Source organism: Eucalyptus grandis, chromosome 2 (assembly GCF_016545825.1).
Source record: "Eucalyptus grandis isolate ANBG69807.140 chromosome 2, ASM1654582v1, whole genome shotgun sequence".
Taxonomy (NCBI): Eukaryota; Viridiplantae; Streptophyta; class Magnoliopsida; order Myrtales; family Myrtaceae; genus Eucalyptus; species Eucalyptus grandis.
In genome coordinates, this window is record NC_052613.1 from 35,464,496 (window position 1) to 35,472,962 (window position 8,467).

The window sequence follows — 8,467 nt, forward strand, 5'->3', positions numbered from 1 at the left end:
CGACATGTTCATTTAACCCCAAGAATCAAGAGGACATGATCGGATCTAAGCCTTCTATGGCCGAAATTCAGTTTTCTTAAATTTAAGCCCTAAAAAATTAAATTTAATACAACAAAAGGATGCTAAAACATATAGATAACAATACCCATACAACGATTTGCAACGAACATCAATCATAATCATTCTAGCACTTTTTTTTTGTATAAACCCTAGAATTTCAAATTTAAAATTCTCTCTCAATTCTTAACGAAATTATGCAAATTATATATGGTTGGAAAGATTTCAACATGTAGAACAAAAGCCTATGGTTTCAGGATCAATCGAGCAAAAAAAATTCACACGAAAAAATAATGTCCATATTCGGCTCAAAGAGGAAAATTTCGAATTTTTACATGAAAAAAAAATTTGGGTTCTACAATCATATATGACCATGCTCTGATACCACATGTAGAAAATTTATTCACATAAATTTCTAATTAATAAAAAAGAAACGGATCTATATATGATTGTAAAACACCAAAATCAATAAATACAATAGAATTAAAGCGTGCATGTTTGAGCCATTGCTTCACTTGAAGAAAAGTAGACCACTCTAATAATTAGGGATCTATTGGAATGCCAGATCTTCCTCTCTATGATCTATTTCGATATAGCAGCTTTCAATGGGATTAAAACAACTAATAGGTATAACCTACCATTTTATAGGCTAGAGAGGAACTTAGCAACCCTAATCAACAAATGCCCAGGCCCTTCCATTACGGGCTTCGGTCAAACACAATTGCCTACACTTTGCTGCTCAACTAGGCCCGTTATCAATAGATGCCAATACACAATTCAATCGAGATCACTTTAGGGTTCAACAAATATTGGAATATCCATTAACCCGATTATTTAAAATAGAAAATCAATTAATTAATGTAAGCCCATATTATAGGAAATTTCCAACACTTGATTCATATAAAATTCCAAGTCCTTGGCCTCGATGGGTGTCCCCATAATGGCACTGTGGCACGTTTAGTGAAGGTTATGTCACAAACGCTTTCCCTTGACAATGTGTGCCTGATTGGGAAATTCAGCTTTGTTGCTGTTTCTGGTGTCATCATGCTTCAGAACTTGTCAGTATCTAAAAGCCAATTGACATGGATCGTCTCAGAGGTTAGCTCAGACTTAGATCAATTGAAATAGTTAGATTTGCACAGTAATGGATTTGCTGGTGTTAAAAAAATTTTGGATGTGCGCATTGCGTGCATGGTTTTGATATTAGTTATAGTTTTTGGTTAGTGATGTTGTGTGCAAGTGTATGATATATTTTGTAGAGGATAGACAAGGGATCAACTAGGATAATTGAAGGACAAAGAACATGGGATATGGGAAATAGTTTCATTAGTTGGATAAAATAATTTTACAATAGTTGAAGGAAGTGTTGGTAAGGGAGCTACATGATGTGGTTTTTATGGTTAGCTCCCACACAAAACATGGAGCACTTGCTCCTTTATATAGCTACCAAAGTCGGTGGAGGAAGTCTCTAGACTTCTCTACAAATAGCTACTATTATTTTATAGTAACATAAGATGAAACTTCTAGAACACATAAGAGATGGCAACTTGTAGACTCTTCTAGAATTTTTCTTGAATTTTCTAGCTCAAATCTATCTTGAAGTTTCTAGAATTGGATCACAAATTCCAACAGCTGGGGATGTCACGAAGCTGCTCTCTCCTTTCCATAGCGTAGAGTATGCTGATCTGAGCTATAATGAGCTCTTCGGTTCGCTTGACCTTGTGCTTGGCAATTCTAGTTTCCTTTCCTCAATTCGCTATCTGAATGTTAGCTCCAATTCTTCAGTAGGGGAGCTATTTTCGCACGATACGATGCCATATTCAACAGTTTGGAGGTGTTTGAAACTAGTAAAAATAGGTTGGTGGGTAAAATACCCTCATTCAACTTTGTAGTCTCTTCGGGTTCTCCAGCTCGGAAACAACCAGTTGTTGGGTTCTTTGCCGCAAGTGCTGTTGCAGGTGAGCTCTATGATTTAGTCTATGATGGATCTCAGTGATAACCAGATTGAAGGGATCTCAGATTCACCAATTTACTGCACTCCTGTTTGTCGCGGGTTTCTGTTGCTTTTCTCCAAATTCTCTTGTCCGGTTCATTCAGTCCATTCAGAATCATTCTGTGCAGGGGATGATTATATCTACAGTGAAGATAGATTTCTTGCCACGTGATGATGACATGTTTTTTTAGCTATGACAAAGTAATGTTTCTAGAAGCATATGTTTGGATTTTTACCCCTCAAAAAAGAAAAGGAACTCCTCGAAGTATGTTAGGCAAATTTTAAAAGTCTCTGCGCCCCCTTTCAAACTTGAAGAAATCGGAGAAATTGTCCTAAAAATCTAATGCTTTCACCGTTTGTTTGGTATGTGTTGTACCATAACCAACCTTTAAAAATAATTTTGGGAAAAGTAACTTTAACTGAGACTCACTCTGCATGTTTTCGTGGAGTTTGCGTTTGGCAAGTTATTCTGAAATGATTATTTTTCTAAAAGCACTGATATGGTTCCTATAATTATTGCCATTGCTCTTGCCATGCGATAATGTACTGACACAAGATCTCTGTTTAGGGGAGGTTTTGATTAAAATTACAAACTGGAATGAAGGTGAAGCCTGAATTTTTTAATGAGATTAGCAAATGTGCTATGTGAATTTGGTTCTTGGCTTTCACAGTTTTTTATGTGCTGCACAGATTATAGTTAGCAAAACAAAATTTCCAGATATCTTCACAAAACTGAATCTGATCGTAACACTCATGGTAATTCTGATGTCATTCATCATCTTGGCAGGCCCAGTTGGATATGTCACCTCTGCAACTTTGAAGAAGTTTAATTTATCTTCAAACAGACTAGCGGGCTCAGTACCGTCTGTATAGAGCACTGTGCGACAATAGACTTGAGCATGCTCTTTGGCAATTCATCACAAATATAGAGTCGAGGAAACTATGTGGAAGGTGTTCCGGCTCATTTGACAGGAACATTACCTATCCAAACTTGTCAATTTTTTAGACTGACTTCATTCCAGATCTCAGACAATTTAGTAGGGGGCCTCTTCCCCAAGTCTTAGGCACATGTCCAGAATTGAAAGTAATAGGTCTTAGCCTCAACCAAATTCACTGATCTTAACCTATGGTTCAATCCCTCCTGAGGAAAATTTAGAACATTCTTCTGTAGGTTCCAATTAGAATTGCAGCCTCTGAATTATTGATCTGTCAAGTAACTCATTAAGTGGCCCTCTTCCTTGGGAAATCGACAGATATCGCAACTTAGTATATCTGGACCTTCCACCCAACTACTTTGAAGGTGGCCTTCCCAACAATCTGCTTGATGAACTTCAAGGATTTAATGTGTCTTACAATAATTTCTCAGCCAAAGTGCCTGAAAACTCAAGAAGATTTTCCTGATTCACCATTGCATCCAGGAAACTCTTTGCTGGTTTCTCCTTGTGCACCAAAATCTCCAGAAGGGCCTCCAGATAGGATTGAATGAACTCGGGACACGTATGAGAACTGCTACTAAGATTGCCCTTATTGGAGATTTGGTTGGAGGTGCTTATATGATAGCTCTTCTATGCTTCCTTATCTCTTGTAGCAAAAAACAAATGGAAGGTGAAGATTTGAAAGAAAATATATGGAAAACTGGTCGTTCTCTAGGCGATTCTGCAGCTAATCTGGCATCATTTTTCCAAAAGATTTTGGAGCCCCATCATCCTCAGTTACTTCAAATCCAGATCAGCTGCCATATGCTCAGATGGACTTTTTCCTCAATCAGAATCAAATTCATCAGTTGCAAAAGTTAATGTGGATCTTAGCTATATTGAAAGAATAGATGAACTGGTTTCTTCTCATTTGTCTCTGTTGTCTTCTTCAAATCCATTGCCTTCTAACAAACCCAATGTGCTCAAGGTTGGTTCTCTGGACTAGTTGGATGGTCACTTGCATCTATTTGATGGGTCCTTTATCTTCACAGCAGGAGAACTTTCGTGTTCTCCTGCAGAAGTCATGGGAGGGAGTTGTCATGAAACATCATGTAAAGCTACACTTCATTCCGGCCATGTTTTGGTTGTCAAATGGTCGAGGGAAGGAATAGCAAAAGGAAGGAAAGACTTCACTAGGGAAGTCTAGAAACTTGGGAGCATCAAACTTCCAAATCTATTTCCTATACAGGGTTACTATGGGGGGGCCAAAGGAGCATGAAAAGCTTATCATGTCTAATCATATCTAATTATATCTATGCAGCAAGCGTGGACCTTTATCTTGAAGGTAACCTTGCCCATCTTTATGCTTAACTTGATATTAGACTGTTAATATGTGATCCAAACACTGCCATGGTCTCGCCATTGATACACATGTTTTCATGTCTTAAGTATTTTAGCTTGTGATTCTTAAAGCTTAAACTGGCAATGAACTGTTGCTTAGAAAAGCAGAAGTAGATAATCCACATTCAAATTGATTTTTATATTGAATAAACTGTAATCCTCTTTGCGTGATGCTCTACCCTTATTAAACTTATGGTCTATGTGAGAGATTAGTCAGATCATCTTGGAGGTCTTAGTGCTATCTTACTATGTGCACCATCTTCTGCGAGTGAAGGAATTGCAAATGAAGTGCATCTCTAGAAAATGTAGAAGATGGTCATCAGGAGTCAGACATGTCATCCATAGAAGAGCACCTTAACCATCTCGACATATGAAGCAAAGCTACACTTTTCAACTGGCTAGGTTTTTGGTCCAGAACGTAGTTACAGTGGATTTGATGAACAGAATGATTTAGTCGGTTATACAGAGGGTTGGTGCTTATACATTAATTTTTTCTATGCTTGGGCAATATAAAATATACCCATATTCTAAGAAGTACCGATACTCTCCGGGAACCTTTATGTCGTGTCCAACACGTTCAGACACGTAGTCAATGAGTGTTGAAAAATCCGACATATGGTCAACTCTCCCCAACATGCTTTGACATGCGAGTTTGGAATTCTGACACATGGTTCTGACACGCATGGGGTCAATTTTAAAAATTATCAATACTTGAAATGGTCCAAATGTACATAAATGAAAAAAAAAAAAGGGGTAGGGATAGTAGCTAGGCACCACTGCCACCATCGAAGGGAGGTCGGCGAGGCAAGGTCCTAGGTGATAGAGGGGGGACCCTCGCCGGCCTCGGCGAGGCCATTGTCGGCTAGGTAAGGGCCAGTAAGGCTCACCCAAATTTGGGCAATGCCTCGGCTGAGGCCTAAGCAAGTCTTGCCCAGATCTAGGTGACAATGCAACCTCACTCAGGCCTAGTGAGCATCGCCAGCCCTCGCTTGGGGCCGGCAAGGCCTTGCCTAGGTCTAGGGAGCATCGCCGGCCAAGCGAGGGCCGGCGTCGCCCAAATCTAGGTAACCGTCGTTGGCCCCAGCCGAGGCATCGCCCAAAACTAGGCGAGCCCCACCTTGCTTGGGTCGATGAGGGCCCCCTCCCCTCCACTGCCTAAGGCTATCAACCTCACCGACCCCCTTCTACGATGGCAGTGGCAATGGTAGCAATAGCGGCGTGCCCATCCACCGCCCGCGACCTTGCTCTTATTTATTTTATTTTTTTTTCCATTTTTAGAATTATTTTAGCTTTTTAAAAGTTTTTTACTATTCTTTAAATAAGATTTAAATAAAAATAATAATAAAAATGCCATGTAGGATAAATAAATAAATTTAAAAATACCACAGGACTTGTAATGCACATACCTCTAAATTTAGTGGAATGCGCATTGCTTTTTTTTTTTCTCAAATTTTATGGATTATTGTAATGGAATGTAGTTAAATTTGTCAAATTAATGTTGGATTAATGTTTTTAATATAAATTAATTATAGGGTTTTTTTTTTTTTTGTCATGATATTGGGGTCATGTGCTAGTCTCCTCCGAGGTATAGGGGCCCCGCCCTTTAGTGCCTTCCGGGCATGGGGACCCATGGTGGAGTCTCGGTTACTAAATAAAAAATTATAGGTCATTTTATTTATTTATTTATTTATTTATGCATTAATATATAAATATATATTTAATATATAACATCTCAAAATATATCGAAATTCTCTATTTTCTAAGAAATGACATGTTGACGTGTCATGTCGTGTCGTATATTGTGTCTCATCGGTGCTACATAATCCTTATATATTTGGGAATTGAAGTTGTTCATCGTCATTTTACTCTGGAAAATCCTATTGGCATGGATTGAGATAATGCTGAAGATAACACTGGAAACAATTGAATGTGACTTAGCATTGATTAAGAGCACCTACGAGTCCATGGCACACGTTTGAAGGTCGTTGCAACAAAGACAGATCCAAGGAAACTATCGCCCTCGTCTCTTGACACAAGGCTTCGAGTCACTGTATATGTGGCGTGTTGCTTGAACTTCTTGAATAACAAGAAGGGACTACCACATAGCAACCTCAGATCAACTAACATCTTGTTAGAAGCTCAGGACCTTAATGCCCTTTACAGATTACAGTCTCCACAGATTAATGATGCTGTCTGGCACCACCAAGCAAGTACTGTCACACCCCAAATCCTACAGAGATGGGGTGACATGGCCATCTTTCCTTTTGAAGGATGCAGCCTTAAACTATACCCACAGTTCATTTCCAAAGGCTCCCATCGATAGCACTCTCATTTTACTAGCTACTAACCAATGAACCTGGAAATGTTAGGAAAGAGAAGGGTGAGCAACTACACCTCAGTGAGTGGTATATATTAAATTATACGAGTTGTTTCATTACAACAAGCTTAATACAATTCAGAAAATACTCGTTAAAATCATCAATAATCATCAATGATTAAGTCCATTGATCAATCTCATCAAAATCTCACATCGGTGGTCTATTTATGGATCCATTTCATATCAAAACACACGCCCATCTAATTAATCTCATAACCCATCACATCTCAAGACCCTAGAGGTGACTCCCACAAGACCACGTCATTGTGTAACACTTAGCTCTTGAGTAGTACAAAACTCTAGAGGTGGCTCTCATGAAATTACTTTATAGTATAGTAGTTAGTCCTTGACCAACATATATCAAGTACCAAACTCTAGAGGTGATTCTCACGAAATTACGTTACCGTGTAACATTTAGTCATTGACCAACATATATCAATAGTACAGGGCCCTAAAGATAGCTCCCACGAAATTACGTTATCATGTAGCATTAATCCTTAATCAACATATATCAATAGTACAAGACCCTAGATGTGACTCCCACGAAATTACGTTATTAGGTAGCACTTAGTCTTTGATTACAAAGCTCTAGAGGTGACTCCCTCGAAGTTACGTTATTGTATAGCACTTAGTCATATATCCATTTATATCATAGTTGATTTTACAAGGCTTTCACAAATCAATTCTTTCCACAAAACCAATCTAGAATCCGCAACATACTTTCTAGAGGTTTCATTGAACCATACTCCAAGTCAATCTAATTCTTTCACAAGAAGGTTTTGCAAACCCAAAAAATAACGTTTCGCAAACCTTTCATTGAACCATACATTTCACAAGGCACATCTCACATCATTTTCATAATCTATTTCATAAACCCGCAACATTTCAAAACGCCTTTCATAAACGTTTCTCAAATTGTTATAGAACTCATATCATAAACCAAGTTCATATATATATATATATATATATATATATATAGTTATAGTTTTGCAATACCTTTCCTAAAACATTTCTCAAGCTATTTATAGTTACCAAAATATAGTAAATTCCCAAACCCTTCATTGGGTTCACAGTCATATTAAGCACAATCCACCATCCTCTAATACTAGAAATCCAATCTAGAACCCAATCTCATAAACCAAGTAAAAAACTTTTTGCAACATAACCATCTGCCATTTCTCATCCACTTCTCAAATCATTCATAAACATTTCCATAAAATAATACACATACGCAAACTGTCATGACACATTTCGTAATATGTTTCTCAAACCGTTCTCAAATAACCGAAAAGTAATGAATACTCGATCTCACTTTATGCAACAAAATGCTCCTTTCAATTCAATATGTATATATATACATACTTCAAGGCATGGGTTTTATAAACCCAAAGAAAATATAGCACGACTCACACGGAACGAGGCTCCCTCGAATCAACGAACTTGTATTCCTATAATATAAGCAAGAAATAATATCAAAACCAAGTAAAATGCTATATCAACTAACGACTTGACTAAACTATACTTTTTTTTTTTGGACAAGGACTAAACTATACTTAGTCATAGATAAAATGACACATATGCGCTAATAAATCGCATATCCGAAGCGATTATTCAAGCCATCCACAACGCGGAGCTTGAATGCGAAACTTCATCACGCCATAACTCTTTCCACCGAACCCTATTTTAAACATATTTATAGTTAATAGAAAGCCGTCAAACTTATTA

General features: G+C 37.8%; 1 pseudogene; it reads left to right on the forward strand.

The window, feature by feature from the left end:
- Positions 1-1,026: 1,026 nt before the first annotated feature.
- Positions 1,027-6,719, forward strand: LOC104434984 (annotated as a pseudogene).
- Positions 6,720-8,467: the final 1,748 nt, after the last annotated feature.